The sequence below is a fragment of the Desmodus rotundus genome, chromosome 13 (genome assembly GCF_022682495.2).
Source record: "Desmodus rotundus isolate HL8 chromosome 13, HLdesRot8A.1, whole genome shotgun sequence".
Lineage (NCBI taxonomy): Eukaryota > Metazoa > Chordata > Mammalia > Chiroptera > Phyllostomidae > Desmodus > Desmodus rotundus.
Window position 1 is genome coordinate 44,890,743 of NC_071399.1, and position 17,384 is coordinate 44,908,126.

The 17,384-nt window shown below is 39.2% G+C and overlaps 1 protein-coding gene across 6 annotated transcripts in view; it reads left to right on the top strand.

Annotated features, from left to right (window-relative positions):
- Positions 1 to 17,384, top strand: part of LOC112311277 (zinc finger BED domain-containing protein 4) — a 266,073-nt gene that overhangs the window by 29,713 nt on the left and 218,976 nt on the right. The window lies entirely within an intron of this gene.

A 17,384-nucleotide genomic window follows, 5' to 3' on the forward strand; every position in this document is an offset into this window, starting at 1 on the left:
GGCTGAAGCCCCGGCTGGAGCGCAGGGTCTGCTGCAGGATTCTTGGGAGAGAGCCAGGCTGGGCTGTGTGAGCAGCCAGGTGCTTGTTTGGACCAGGGTGGCTTGAATAGGAAGAATTTCTCAAAAAGAAAAAGAAAATAGAGGCACTCAGGGACTAGTTAGAGAACTCTCAGCAGCAGCCTCAGCCTCTGGCGCCCCTCCCCACTCAGCCCCTGGACTGTGAACACAGGACAAGCAGCCCCGGGGCTCACCTGAATCCCGGTTGCTCGCACCCAGAGTAGCGGACTAGGGGCCCACAGCAGAAACACCAGCTGGCCGCCCACACTTGAGACCCTGGCGGGGCGCCCATACCTGAAACCTCCGGTGGATGAGCACCAACAGCAGAGGCTAGCTATCCCACACACAGGCCCAAGGCGGCAGACCTGTGGGCAGTACACACGACTCAGGCCCAACGGCGGAACGGCCAGCGGTGCGGGCGACCAAAGCCCAAACAACAGATCAGCTGATCAACGGCCTGGCTGCCTGCGAGGGAACACACATAAAAGCACCAGTTCTGAACAACTCCTACCTAGCCCCTGCGCACAAAGCCCTGCAGGGCCTACTGGCTCTCTAGGAAGAAGGTAGAACACCCAGAAGAGGGGACCTGCAGGACTAGCGGAGACTGCATTCCCCGGAAAGACTTGATCCAGTAGGGGGCTGGACTACCCCATAGCAGGACCGAGAGCCCCTAGCATCTAAGACAGCAAAGAGTAAGAAGGGGGAGTGTGAGTTGCCCCTAATTGGTGCAACTCAAGGACAGCACAACTGGTGAACTAAAGGCCTAGTGAGGATCAGAAGGACCCTGAGGAATTGGACTGAGGCTGAACAACAGCGAAGAGTGTGGCTCAGGAAGGGAGAAAAGTGAAACCAATCCTTCCAACCACCCCATCCCGTTCCACAGACACGAAGACCAGCAGAACTAACCTGAGCAGTTTAAAGCCAGCAGAAGACTTTTTTTTTTTCTTTCCTCCTTTCCCCCTGAATTCCTTCTTCCTTTCTGTCCTTTTTCTTTATTCTTATTCCTTCTTCCTTTCATCCTTTACCCTTTTTATTCCTTCTTCCTGACTTCTTTTATTTATTCTTTTGTTTTAATTTTTATTAAAATTCCTTCTTATGTTGCTTCCAGTCTTTCTTTATTGCTTCTTCCTTCCTTCCTTTCCTTTTCTATTCCTTTTCCCCTCCTTCTCTTCTTCCCCCGCTTTTCTCTTTTTCCCAGAGGTGAGACAATAAAACCTGGAGTGCTGAAAAGACAAGAGTTAGACCGTGTTACACCCATAAACGTCAGCTCAAGACCAGTGAGCACAGGAGATTAAGGAGACAGCACCACTAAAGCCCATTGGCATTTTACCATAGAAGTTCATACCATAAACCCAGGGAGTCAGAATAGATCAACTTAACAAGCAGAGGCTAACAAGAAGAGTCTCACAAACAATGGGAGGACAAACAAGCAATCCCCAAATGAAAGGAAAGGAGGAAGCCTCAGAAAGAATGCTAACTGAAAAAGAGGCAAGTCAACTATCAGATACTGAGTTCAAAGCAATGGTTATCAGGAATCTCACTGAGCTCACTGAGCTCACAGAGAACTACCAGAAACTACACGGAAACTACAATGAACTCACTGAAAACTATATTAACATGAAAAGAAAATAGAAACTATCAACAAAGGCCAAGAGGAAATGAAGAATACAATTTCTGAATTGAAGAACACAGTAGAAGGAATAAAAAGCAGACTTGATGAAGCAGAGGATCAGATCAGCAAGCTGGAGGACAAAGTAGAAAAAAAATACCCAGAAAGAGCAAGAAAAGGAAAAGAGGCTCAGAAAGGATGAAGAGGCAATAAGGGAAATGCAGGACAACATGAAACGTAACAATATCCGTATAATAGGAATACCAGAAGGAGAAGAAGAAGAGCAATGGATAGAAAACCTGTATGAAAAAGTAATCTTGGAAAACTTCCCTAATCTAATGGGAGAAAAAGTCACCCAAATCCAGGAAACAGAGAGTCCAAAGCAAGAGGAACCCAAAGAGATGCACTGCAAGACACATCATAATTAAAATGGCACAATTCCAAGACAAAGAGAGGATCTGAAAGGCAACAAGGGAGAAACAGGAAGTAACATACAAGGGAGCCCCAATAAGGTTAGCAGCTGAGTTCTCAATGGAAACGCTCCAAGCCAGAAGAGAATGGCAAAAAATATTCCAACTAATGAGAACCAGAGGCCTGCAACCAAGACTACTTTACACAGCAAGGCTGTCAATCAAGATAGAAGGCCAAATAAAGAGTTTCCCAACCAAAACAAGTCTAAAAGAATACACTTCCACCAAACCAGCTCTGCAAGAGATGCCAAAGGCACTGCTTTAAGGAAAGGAAGGAAAAGAGAAAGAGAGAGGAACACAGGTAGGAAAACTGGCAATGAATAACTACCTATCGATAATAACCTTAAACGTAAATGGATTAAATGCTCCAATCAAAAGACATAGAATAGCTGAATGGATAAGAAAACATGACCCACACATAGGCTGCCTACAAGAGACCCATCTCAGTACAAAAGACCTACACAGACTGAAAGTGAAGGGCTGGAAACAAATTTTCCAAGCAAATAGACAGGAAAAAAAGCTGGGGTACCAATACTCATCTCGGATAAAATAGACTTCCAAAGAAGGGCCATAAAGAGAGACCCAGAAGGTCACTTCATAATACTCAAAGGAAGAATCGACCAAGAAGACATAAACAGTGTATATATATATATATATATATGCACCTAATATAGGAGAACCCAAATACATAAAGAAAATCTTAGAGGACTTCAAGAAATATATTGACAGCAACACAATTAGAGTAGGGGACTTTTAACACCCCACTGTCAAAAATAGACAGGACTTCCAAACAAAATATCAAAAAGGATATTGTGTCACTTAACAATACCCTAGAGGAAATGGACTTAACTGATATATACAGAGCTTTTCATCCCAAAGAAGCAAAATACACATTCTTTTCAAGGTACATGGAACTTTTTCAATGATACAGAACATGATAGGACAGAAAGCAAGACTCAACAAATTCAAGAAAATTGAAATCATATCAAGCATTTTCTCTGACCACAAGGGACTGAAACTACAAATCAACCCCAAAGGAAAAAACCCAAAACACTAAAAATCATGGAGACTGAATAGCATGCTATTAAACAATGACTGGGTCAAGAATGAGATTAGGGAAGAAATCAAAAACTCTGGAAACAAATGAAAATGAACTCACAACAACCCAAAACCTATGGGACACAGCAAAGGCAGTCCTGAGAGGGAAGTTCATAGCAATTCAGGCCTACCTTAAAGAGATAGAAACATTTTAAACAAACAACCCTATCTGAAGCCTACAAGAAGTGGAGGAACAACAACAAAGACAGCCCAGAGCAAACAGAAGGAAGGAAATAACCAAGATCAGAGCGGAGTTAAATAACATAGAGACTAAAAGCACAATTCTAAGGATCAATGAATCCAGGAGCTGGTTCTTGGAAAAGATAAACAAAATTGACAAGCCTTTAAGTAGGCTCATCAAGAAAAAAAGAGAGAGGATGCAAATAAACAAAATTAGAATTGAAAGAGGAGAGATTACAACTGATACCACAGCAATACAAAGGATTGTAAGAAATTACTACGAAGAAGTGTATGCCAAGAAATTTGAACACCTAGGTGAAATGGACAGATTTCTAGAAAAATATAATCTTCCAAAACTGAATGAAGCAGAACCAGAAAATCTGAACAGACCAATAACAGCAGACGAAATTGAAGCAGTCATCAAAAAATTCCCAATACACAAAACCCCTGCACCATATGGTTTCACGGGAGAATTCTACAAAGCACTTAAGAAAGAGCTAACCCCTATCCTTCACAGACTATTCGAAAAAATCCAAACTGATGGAAGACTCCCGAACTCTTTTTATGAAGCCAGCATCATCCTAATCCCAAAACCAGATAAAGACACAATGAAGAAAGAAAACTTCAGGCCAATATCGCTGATGAACATAGACGCTAAAATTCTCCACAAATTATTGGCAAACTGCATCCAACAATACATTAAAAAGATCATACACCATGACCAAGTGGGGTTCATCCCAGGAATGCAAGGATGGTACAATATTCACAAATCAATAAACATAATACATCACATCAAAAACAGCAAAGACAAAAATCACATGAACATATTAATAGATGCAGAAAAAGCATTTGATAAGATACAGCACCCATTTCTGATAAAAAACACTCAGCAAAGTAGGAATAAAGGGAGCATTCCTGAACGTAATACAGGCCATATATGAGAGAACTACAGCCCACATCATACTCAAGGACAAATCTTACAGCTTTCCCACTAACATCAGGAACAAGACAAGGATGCCCTCTCTCACCACTCCTATTCAATATAGTATTGGAAGTACAGCACTCAGACAAGAAAAAGAAATAAAAGGCATCCAAATTGGAAAGGAGGAAATGAAACTGTTACCGTTTGCAGATGACATGATAGTATACATGGAAAATCCTATGTGCTCCACCAAAAAAAATACTCGACCTAATAAATGAATTTGGGAAAACAGCTGGATACAAAGTCAATACTCAGAAATCAAAGGCATTCCTGTATAGCAAGAACGAAACTGCAGAAACAGAAATCAGGGAAAAAATCCCATTTGATATAGCAACAAGAAAAATAAAGTACCTAGGAATAAACCTAACCAAGGAGGTAAAAGACCTGTACACAGAAATCTACACAACATTGAGGAAAGTAATTAAGGAAGACACAAACAAATGGAAGCATGTACCATGCTCATGGATTGGAAGAATTAATATCATCAAAATGGCCATACTACCCAAAGCAATTTATAGATTCAGTGTAATCCCTATTAGAGTACCCATGACATATTTCACAGATATAGAACAAACATTTCAGAAATTCATATGGAACCATAAAAGACCCTGAATAGCTGCAGCAATTTTGAGAAAGAAGAACACAGCAGGAGGGATCACAATACCTGATATCAAACTGTATTACAAGGCCACAGTAATGAAAACAGCCTGGTACTGGCATAAAAACAGGCACATAGACCAATGGAAGAGAACAGAGAGCCCTGAAATAAACCCTATTCTCTATGGGCAATTAATGTTTGACAAAGGAGGCAGGAGCATAAAATGGAGCAAAAATAGCCTGTTCAACAGATGGTGTTGGAAGATCTGGACAGCTACATGCAAAAAAATGAAACTCTATCACCAACTTACGCCATACACGAAAATAAACTCAAGATGGATAAAAGACTTAAATATAAGTCGTAACACCATAAAAGTCCTAGAGGAAAACATTGGCAGGAAAATCTCAGAAATTCCGTGCAGAAACATCCTCATAGACATGTCCTCTAAAGCAAGGGACATAAAGGAAAGAATAAACAAATGGGACCTCATCAAAATAAAAACCTTCTTCAGGGCTAAGGAAAGCAGCACTAAATTACAAAGAGAACCAACAGAATGGGAAAACATATTTGCCAAGGATACCTCAGACAAGGGCCTGATCTCCAAAATATATAAAGAACTCACACAACTCTAATCCAGGAAGACAAACAACCCAATTAATAAACGGACAAAGGACTTGAACAGACACTTCTCCAAGGAAGACATACAGAGGGCCCAGAGATATATGAAAAGATGCTCAGCATCACTAGCCATCAGAGAGGTGCAAATTAAAACCCCAATGATGTACCATCTCACACCAGTCAGAGTGGCCAATATAAACTAATCCTCAAACAAATGTTGGAGAGGATGCGGAGAAAAGGGAATCCTAGTGCACTGTTGGTGGGAATGCAGACTGGTGAGGCCACTGTGGAAAACAGTATGGAATTTCCTCAGAAAACTAAAAATGGAACTGCCCTTTGACCCAGCAATTCTGCTGCTCGATTATACCCTAAGAACCCTCAAACACCAATCCAAAAGAACCTGTGCACCCCAATGTTCCTAGCAGCACAATTTACAATAGCCAAGTACTGGAAGCAACCTAAGTGCCCATCAGCAAAGGAGTGGATCCAAAAACTATGGTATGTTTACACAATGGAATTCTATGCAGCAGAGAGAAAGAAGGAGCTTATACTCTGCAACAGCATGGATGGAACTGGAGAGCATTATGCTAAGTGAAATAAGCCAGGTGACCTGAGACAAACACCATATGATCTCACCTTTAACTGGAACATAATAAATAGAAGAAAAAAGGAAACAAAATATAACCAGAGACATTGAAGTTAAGAACAATCTAACAATCGTCAGGGGGAATGCGGAGGGAACAGTGGGGAGAGGCGATTACAGGAATTAGTAGAAAGGACACATGGACAAAATCTAAGGGGAGGGTGGAGGTGGGGGAGGGAGGGGGTTCATCTGGGGTGGGGTGGCGGGTTGGGGAGAAAAGGCACACAACTGTAATTGAATAACAATATAAAAATAAAAAAATTAAAATTAAAAAAAAAGAAAAAAAAAGAAAATCTAAAAAAAACAACAACTGAGAAGTCTCATTATCTAGTGCCCTTTACAACTTTAGGGATCCTGGAGAAGAGGGAGGGAGGATTCTAAACCTGGCATGGCTTTTTCCCAGGACTGAAGCAGTCCCTGGGCCTCCAGAAGGAGGATTCGGAGTGGTTAAAAGACACATATTCTCATTGTTTTTCTTCCTGCACTTTTTACTCTCTGAGTGGAGTGAGATCTTTTTCCCTATTTAAACAATCAATTTAAAGTCTTTTTGAGTAGAATCCTTATGATGTAACAACATTAGAAATCTTACTCCATTTACCAGAGGTTTAGCAATGATAGCTCACAGCCCTGGGTCCCTGTTCTGGGTGCCAGATGATGTGGACTCCAGCCAGCAGTGTCCACAGTGTTGTGCTTTCAACGAACAAATTCACACAGACTCCAGAAGTCCTGTGGACAAAAAGGGATGGCACGGCCACTCTCTGAGTGAGAGAGTGCCCTGAACCTTGCCTGGACAGGCTTTTATTGCTTTCTAATAACATACATCAAAGAGGGTTCTCATTCATTATGCTTCAGGTTTGCTTTAGATGATTGCTTTTTTCAGATAACAGAGGAAAGGATGTTGCTGATTACTTCTTACAGATTAACAAAGAAAAAATGTTGCCAATGCAAGGGAATGAAAAGTGTGATTGGTCTGGTTACACTCCGTCCTTGGGATTATTTCCTGATAGGGCTGGGTTACATTTCATTGCCAAGCAGATCGTTTTCTTATACTATGAGAGTCTACTTTTAGTTCTTTTGAATATATACACAGAAGAGGAATTCTTGGACCATATGTTAACTTTATTTTTACTAATTGTGAGGAACATCCATACTGCTCTCTATCGTGGTTGCATGATGCTGTATTCCCACCAGCAGCACATACAGGTTCTGAATTTTTCACATCCTTGTCAATATTTATTTTCAGTTTTTGTCACAGTACCCAGCCTAATGAATGTGAGGTGAGCTCAACCACTCCTTTTGAGCCTTACTTAATCCCTTTTTGTGTGACATCTCTACTGAAAAGTTTAAGTAGTTTCATATCACCAACTGGATGTCAAGTTTCTATGGAGGATATTTTTCTTTCCTTTTCTCCCCTTCCTTCCCCTTCTCTCCTTTTTACTCACCTCTCATCTAGCAGAGTACTTTACTCATCAGCTTAAACTGATATAGTGCTTTATAAATACAATGAGTTTGCATATGCATGAGCTAATTTGATATTATGTGTCTCCATGTGGTATCTATTATCATTTTCATTTTACAGATGAGAATACTCAGTATTCCATAGATGAAATGTCTTGTACACAGATGATAGCCCATCAAAGGAACACAATCAGGGCTCTGATGGCAGTCTTGTGCTCGTGAAGGAATGAGCTCTGCATCCCAGGGGTCTTTGTAGCTACCTGGGAGCTGCATGCCCTAACTAATATCTATATAGTCTCTGTTGCCATGTAGGTTAACAGGCTCCCAGGTTCTGGGGATTAGGATCTGGACATCATTGGGAAGCTATTATTTTGCCTATCACAGGGCAGATTTCAGCTAAAAATTTGGAGGAAATGTTCTAAAAACCAGAGCCATGGGTTGCCTCCTAAACACATGAGTTTCTCCAGTGTGGCCAAGAAAATTTTGGATAACCATGCATTTGATTCACACATTAGAAGGGGCTTTGTATGAACCTAGTAAAGTGCTTAGATCATGAGTCTGAAAATGTCTGTTCCTCTACAAGATTGGGTTTTTGTGTTTTTACCATAGCCTGCATCACATTTCACTGGACATTTGGATATATGCTCTATACATCCCATTCCCCTTACTAGGTTATAAACTCTTTAGAGACAAGGTACCATATCTTACTGCCTTTATTTTTTATATTTTAATTACAGTTGACATTCTATTTTATTTTATATTAGTTTCAGGTATACAGCATAGTGGTTAGACATTTATAAAGCTTATGTAGTAATCTCCCATGATAAGTCTAGTACCCACCTAGCACTGTACAGAGTTATTACAATATTGTTCACTATATATCCTATGCTGTACTTTACATCCCTGTGACTATTTTATAATACCAATTTGTACTTCTTTTTAGAATTTTTAATTGTAATTTTCCATTGCCATCTAACCTCCTTATGCTTCTCTCCCCCTTGAAATTACCACACTGCTGTCCATGTCCATGAGCCCTTTTTCCTTTTTGCTTAAACCCTCCACCCCCTAAACCCCCCACCACTAGTAGCTGTCATCATGTTCTCTATCTAATTCTTAGTTGCTTCACCTTTTTTACCCACCCCCTTGACCCCCTCTCATCTGGCAACCATCAATTTGTTCTCTGTTTCTATGAGTTTGTTTCTGTTTTGCATGTTCACTTATTTTATTCTTTAGATTCTACATATAAGTGAAATCATATGGTATTTTTCTTTGTCTGATTTTTTTCACTTTGCTCAATACCCTCTAGTTCTATCCATATTGTCACAAAAGGTAAGATTTCAATTCTTTTTTATGGCTGGGCAATATATATAGCACAATTTATTTATCCAACTGTCTGTTGATGGACATTTAGGTTGCTTCCATATCTTGGCTATTGTAAATAATGCTGCAAGTGAATGTAGGGATCCATATATCTTTTCAAATTAGTGTTTTCACCTCACACTTGTCAAAATGGGTATCGTCAATAAATCAACAAACAACAAGTATTGGTGAGGATGTGGAGAAAAGGGAACCCTTGTGCATTGTTGGTGCAATTGCAAATTGGTATAGCCACTGTGCAAAACAGTTTGGGGATTCCTCAAAAAATTAAAAATATAACTACCTTATGACCCAGCAATTCTACTTTTGGGTATCTGAAGAAATTGTATTTTTGCTTTTTATCCAGTGTAGTCAATTAGATAGTGGAGACTTCATACACATTTGAAATAAAATTAACTGATTAATTAATTGAATCAAATAAGCTAAGGCCATTATCCCAGTGTATTAGTCGAGTCACCGTCTTACTTTAAAATGTAAATGATGTTGATTATGTTCCAGTTAAAGGTGAGCAACAAAAGAAAAAAGCAAACAAAATAAAAGCAGACAACCAGAGACATTGAAATTAAGAACATTGTAACAATAGCCAGAGGGGAGTGGGGTGGGGATAGTGGGGAGAGGGGTCTATAGGAGCTACTATAAAGGACACAAGGACAAAATCAAGGGGTAAGGTAGAGGTGGAGGAGGGAGGTGGGACTGGCTGGGGTGGGGGGAGGGATGGGGAGAAAATGCAGACAATTGTAAATGAATAAAAATAAATAAATAAATTTTAAAAATGTAAATGATGGCCATCAATTTGGACCACTGTAGCAATCAATGCATTTTATATCTAGAGTCTGGAATTATATAAGGCTTTAGAAATTACAAAACCACTTTTAGATTGCTCAGCTATGCTGTTCTAATTCTGGTGAAGTACTTACATCCCTGTGTAGGACATTACATCGTTTTTGGAAGCATCTGGGACTGCTAAATAAAAGCTGCTGGGAGGATATGCTTTGTAATTAACTAGAAAGCACATAAATGAACTCATCACCAATGTTGATTATGTGAATTTCTACTGAAAGCTCATGAGCCATTTAATATGCTATTGCCTCAACGTTGTGACTTGTGGTTCCACCTTATGAAGCAGAATCAGTAGAAGTTTGGTTGGAGGCCACTATTACTGGATCCAGATTTGGCCTTCAGACTGTCCAGAAAGTAAGAGATGCAAACAAGCGCTTGCTTTATTTTTCCCTCCCCTGGCTTAAGAATCCCATGGAAAGCTATTCCTATTAATTTATTTTCTTTGACTGTTAATATATTTGAGAAAGGATTAAAAATACTGTACTAAAATAGTAAAATAAAGACACTTTGCCTGAGATTTGAAATTTACCCAAGGCCTCAGGGACCAGAATAGCCTAGCAGTGGAATTTATTATGTGTATAATTTCACCAGATGATGCCTTTGATTCTTTACAGTAAATGTGAAATTGAATTCAGATTTTAGGCCCATAAATATATATTTAAAAGTATTTTAATCTTCTCTGAGTGATGAATGCCTTTGTAGACTGGCTAGTAGGCACATCTCAGTACACATCTTAGTGGTTCCTCCTATTTTGAATTTCCCTGTGTATGTTGTCTTTGATCCTTCCACTTTGTCCTTAGAATTGGATTTTGCCATGTATAATATGCACTTTTTTGCCCAAACTTTTGAGGGAAAAATAAGGATGTGCATTATACATGGGTGTAATAATGTCACACCATGGGTGTAATAATCTGTGTATAATGCATACAAAACATGGGCACTGATTATACATGGCAAAATATGATACTTCTATAAAGCAAGCAAACAATTTTCCTTGATGTGGATCTATAGGAGGTAGTCCAGAGTCATTTTCCCCCACTTTCCCATTCCCAAGCAACATGCTTCAGCAATATAAGTTGCCACATAAACTATGGGACAGATAGCCCCTTGATAACTTCTGAGCAAAAATGAACAACACACAAATCTAGGGAAGCAAGAATGCTTTAAAGAGAGAGAGAGAAAAACAAACAAACAAACCAAAAAAACAAGAGTGTGGTAGCTTGTGAATCCTGTAGCATGTTTAGCTTTTCATCCCAGGACCTAGCTCATACTGGGTTCCTACTGCCACTGTTGGCTGAATTGAAGAAAAATATGTTAGTTTTGTTTCTTGAAAGATGTTCTCTAATAAACACTTTTCCAGAATCCCAGGTTCTTCTCACCCAAGTGGTAGAGATTTTTTAATCAGGGAAAAGAATAGCTTTTTTTTTTCTATACAAAATTAGGAAGAAAACTCTAGTTCCTTATTAAACATTGGTCTCATGTTTAGTTCTGTATTTTATTTTGAATTATTTATTTTTATTTTCCTAAATTATTGAGTTTAGTCCTTAGCTCATGGCTTTACAGTGATTATTCTTTAGTTATATAAGCTTTTAAGTATGAATTTCTCACTGTACCTGTACTTCGCAAATTTGATATAGTATTTTCATAATTGTTCATATAAAGTGCTTTAACATTTCAGTATTTTTCACTCACTGACCCACGAATTATTTACAAGTAGATTTTTTAAAAATTTATTTATTTATTTTTTAGAGAGTGGGAAAAGGGAGGAGAAAGAGAGGAGAAAGAGAGGAGAGGCAACCACACATTGATGTTTCTCTCATGCCCCTTACTGGGGACCTGGCCTGCAACCTAGGCATGTGCCCTAGACTGGGAATCGACCTGGTGACCCTTTGGTTCTCAGGCCAGCACTCAATTCACTGAGCCACACCAACCAGGGGAAAGTAGATTTTTGAGTCATACATTTTTTCTGAAGTTTACCTATGTTATTGATTTCTCATTTATTTGCACTGTGATTTGTGTGATACAGCCTTTTTGATATTTATTGAGATTTGCTTTGTGGCATATTATAATTTAGAGTTCACAAATATTTTATATATTGTTGGGAACTGCCCTGCCTGGTTTCAGAAGCTGTAAACCCCCATGGTTAAGGCTGAGTCAGAGACCTTGGGACCATAAGCCATTAAGGAGACAAAGCTTACCTCCCTGGCAGGAGTGCCATCTCTGCCCATTTTACCCTGCTTGACCCTGAGCTTGACCAGTTATCAATGACGGGTAAGATTCCTCAAGGGAGGAACAACCTAACATAGGCATGGTCATAGAAAAGGCCCACAGGGAAGGACTCAGGGGCTATAGAAAAAGGGGGTGATGGACCCTCGCTCCTCGGCTTTGACATAGCCTGAGTCCTCATTCTGTCTGCAAGAAGTCTCCTAATCTCTTGGCTACCTTACTTCCTCTGCCTGACTTGAGCCTGAAACAATAATAGAGGGCAGTGCAGTCCTGTGCTGGGAGGGGCAGATTCCCTGGGGAATCAGGCCTAAGACAGAATGCATAAAATCCTGTGAAACCTGCTTTATTTATACCCTCAGCTTAAATGATAAGGGTCCAGGCCTGAAATGAGTCTGTCTCCTAGTTTTATAGCCCTTTAACTAACTGACCGTAACTCAGAATAAGCCCTCAAAGTTCTGTACAAGTTATGTGTTATTTGACCCTTACTGCCTGACAATGATTGATGAGCTTTATCTATATTCCTGTGCAAAATGAACCTAATAAAAGCCTATAGAGGAAAAGGCTCTTGGCCCTTCTCCTTTGAGAGATTGGTAACTTCTCCTCCCCAAGCAGATCATGTCTTGGTAGACTTATTCTCATCCATTGCAGACGCGGGGCTCAGAGATAAAGCCCCATGACAATATATCTTTGAGAAAAATATATATTTGCTTAGCTCTATTGGACCAAATTAGTGAATAGTGTTTCAAGCTTTTCTCTCCAGCCTGATTGTTTTGTTGTTTGATCTGTCAGTTTCTGAGAAAGCTGAGCTAAAATGCCTTTGTGGATTGAATGTAAATTGAGGTAATCATAGTAGGCATATACAAATACAAAATTTTATATCTTCTTGGGGGAATATTCCCTTTTATTAATTTGGGTTTATTTTATATGTAAAATGATTTTTCTAGTTTTATTTTAGCTAATTTGGCTTGGCATATATTGAGTTGGCGAAAAAGATAGTTTAGTTTTTTTCCATAAAATAAAAGATACATTTTTCATTTTCATCAATAACTGTATTGATCTGGATATTTTGAGTATGTTGGCTATCTTGTGCATAGTATAATGTTGATCATTCTCAATTAACGTCTCAATTTGATTGCTATCAACTTCAACTGGTCTACCTGACTGTGGAGTATCATCCAATGAGAAACCTCCAACATAAAAATTTGCAAGCCATTTTTGACACATTTGATCAGTCATAGCACCTTCTCCATATACTGCACAAATATTTTTTTGTGTTTCAGTTCCATTTTTAACTTTCTTGAAATAATAAAGCATAATATGACAAAAATGTGCATTTTCTTCCATCTTCAATATTAAAATGGATATACAAAAATTCACCAGTTTTGCTAAGTATTTTTTAAAATTATTCTTTTTTAAATAATATTTATTGATTATGCTATTACAGTTGTCCCATTTCGCCCCCTCACTCCACTCCATCCTGCCCACCCGCTTTCTCCCACATCCCCCCCCCCCCCCTCTAGTTCATGTCCATGGGTCATACTTATAAGTTCTTTGCTTCTACATTCCCTATACTATTCTTACCCTCCCCCTGTCTATTTTCTACCTACCATTTATGCTACTTTTTCTCTGTACCTTTCCCACTCTCTCCCCCTCCCACTCCCCTGTTGATAACCCTCCATGTGATCTACATTTCTGTGGTTCTGTTCCTGTGCTAGTTGTTTGCTTAGATTGCTTTTGTTTTGGTTTTAGGTGTGGTTGTTAATAACTGTGGGTTTGCTGTCATTTTTACTGTTCATATTTTTTATCTTTGTCTTAGATAAATCCCTTTAATATTTCATGTAATAAGAGCTTGGTGATGATGAACTCCTTTAACTTGACCTTATCTGAGAAGCACTTTATCTGCCCTTCCTTTCTAAATGATAGCTTTGCTGGATACAGTAATCTTGGATGTAGGCCCTTGCCTTTCATGACTTGGAATACTTCTTGCCAGTCCCTTCTTGCCTGTAAGGTCTCTTTTGAGAAATCAACTGACAGTCTCATGGGAACCCCTTTGTAGGTAACTGTGTCCTGTTTTCTTGCTGCTTCTAAGATTCTCTCCTTTTGCTTAATCTTGGGTAGTGTAATTATGATGTGCCTTGGTATGTTCCTCCTTGGGTCCAGCTTCTTTGGGACTCTCTGAGCTTCCTGGACTTCCTGGAAGTGTATTTCCTTTGCCAGATTAGGGAAGTTCTCCTTCATTATTTGTTCAAATAAGTTTTCAATTTTTCGTTCTTCCTCTTCTCCTTCTGGCACCCCTAAAATTCGGATGTTGGAACGTTTCAAGATGTCCTGGAAGTTTCTAAGCCTTTCCTCATTTTTCCGAATTCTTGTTTCTTCCTTCTTTTCTGGTTGGATGTTTCTTTGTTCCTTCTGGTCCACACTGTTGATTTGAGTCCCAGTTTCCTTCCCATCACTATTGGTTCCCTGTACATTTTCCTTTGTCTCTCTTAGCATAGCCTTCATTTTTTCATCTAGTTTTCTACCAAATTCAACCAATTCTGTGAGCATCCTTATCACCAGCGTTTTGAACTGTGCATCTGATAGGTTAGCTCTCTGTTCACTGCTTAGTTGAATTATTTCTGGAGCTTTGAAGTGTTCTGTCATTTGGGCCTTTTTTTGTTTGTTTGTTTCTTTTGTCTTGGCGTGTCTGTTACTTAAAGGGGCGGAGCCTTAGGTGTTCCCCGGGGTGGGGTGACGCGCTGGTTGCTGCGCTGTGATGCTGTACATGGGGGAGGGACCCACAGGGAGCAATGGCACTTGCTCCACTCTCCAGCGGATTTCAATCACTCCCTCTGCTACACACAATCAAATTGGGCCCCTCTGGTGCTGGTTCCCGAGTGGGTGGGCTTGTGCACACTCTAGGCCCCTGTGGGTCTCTCCAATGACCTCTCATGTGAGGCTGGGAGTTTCTCCTGCTACTGCCCCAACCCCCACGAGTGTTTTCAATCAGAGGTTTGAGGCTTTATCCCCCGCCCACGCTGGAGCCCTGGGTTGCGCGGTCTGCTTAGCTCCCCGCCATTTGTCCGGGTTTATCTGTGCGCGAATGTGGGGCTGCGGGGTACTACCCGCCGCTCTGCCTGCCCCGTTCTCCGCCACTCTGAGTCTGGCCCTCTCGGTTTATCTGTGTGCGAATGTAGGGCTGCAGGGTCTGCTAGTGGTCAGACTGCCTGCCCCGTTCATCCCACACTCCACCAGTCTGGGTCCCTCCACAGCAATGCGAGTCCTCTCCTCCCCTGCTGCCTATCTCCACCCCTCCTACCGGTCTGGATGAATGTTTATTTTTTATCTCCTTGGTGTCGGACTTCCTTGCCGTTCGATCTTCTGTCAGTTCTGGTTGTGCGAGGAGGCGCAGTGTATCTACCTATACCTCCATCTTGGTTCTCTGCTAAGTATTTTTTTAAATCCACAGTAATATGACAGCTGTCACAATACAGTCTAACAAAATTGTTTCGAATGAAGTTAAAGATAGTTAAGTGCTATTGGAGCCATCTTGTGGAAAACAAACAAACAAACTTTTTGGCCAACCCAATATGTTTGTATTCATTTACTTCAATCTATAGGTACTTTTATATTTATGTGTGTTGCTATATGAAAACAAATAGATTTTTAAAATACAATTTGATAACCACTATATTTCAAGGTGTCTTGTTTGGTGCTTTCTATTCACCTTTCTTTATGTTTGTATATTTCATTTTTTACCCTTTATTGATCCTTTTAGGATCAATAGTTATAATATAGGTTTCCCCATGTTAATTCTGAAGTTTTATATATTATTTCTCTACTTTAACAATAACCGTTACATTTCCCACATGTCTACTTAACAAGTCTAAAATGAATCAATGTTGCTGCCTTTCTCTTGGTTAAATGCAATGCCTGAGAATATCTCTCCATCCTACATGTTACTACCATTTAGCATTTTAGAACCACCTTGCTTTTGTAAACCCCAATTAGTTGTTAATTTTTGTTTCGAACAATCAATTATTTAGATTTATACCATATTTTTAAGTTTCTTTGCTCACTGTTGCTTCTTGTATCTCATTCCTTCCTTCTACATTGAATTTCCTTTTTCTGAATTATATCTTTAGGAAGACCTGACAGTGAGGGTCTATTTATGGTAACTCCTTTTGTCTTTCTAAATGAAGATATATTTATTTTGCCTTGATGTTTTACTTATATATTTTAAAAAAATTCTAGGTTGCCAGTTATTTGAGGATATTATTCTATTTTTTTTTCTACTTTCAATTGTTGTGGCTTAGAATTTCACTGTCTACCTTTTTATCCTTTCATACCCATTTGTTTTCTTTTCCTCTGGTTACTTTTAAGATTAGTTTTGCCTTAATGAATTTTGATTTGTATCTCATTGAACTTACTCTATACAAGGTTTGTTTTACTTCCCGAATCTAAGGATTCATGTTTTGGATCAATTTTGGATGATCTCATCCATTGTTCTCTTGTATCTCCTGGAAATGTATTTGTCATCCATGTTGCTTAGCCTCTCTTTCATATTTCCCATGTCTTTAACTTTTTATTTTGTATTCTGGACAATTTTCTCATATTTATCATTCTATTTACTAAACCTCACTTCAGATGTATTTATTCAAGTATTTAAATTGTCCATTGAGTATTTAATTTTTCACGGTACTTGTCATTTCTAGAAGTAGTATTTGGTTCTTTTTCAAGCCTGATTTTTCTTAAATATCTTCTTTTCTATCTTTAATCATTTTAAGCAAATTTTATAGTTTATATCTGAATTTCTTGGAGTTTAATATTGTCCTGCATTGTATATGCTATATCATGGTGAATTGTATTTAAAATTTCATATTCTGAGTTTGTCTTTCACAGAGCTTTATGGAAATACCACAGTGGGGTATGGGGTGTGGACATATTCTGTGGAATAGGTTTTTGTTTGCTTTTGTCTTGTTTTCTTCAGTCTGGACTGGATGCTTCAGTCCAGTTCCAATTTTTAAGTTAATTTCTTAGCATAAGTGTTCCCAAAACATGTGTATGGTGCAGAGGACAATTCCAAACTTAAACTTTTGTGTAGTATGTATCTACAGTTATACAGTTATCCTCATCTCAAACCCAGCTCAAAAATGACTGACTTTCTTTCTTTGGTGGGCAGCTAAAGTAGTCTACTTTTCTTTTATTTCTAGCCCTTGAGGATTGCTATTACTTTCCTGCAAGTGTTG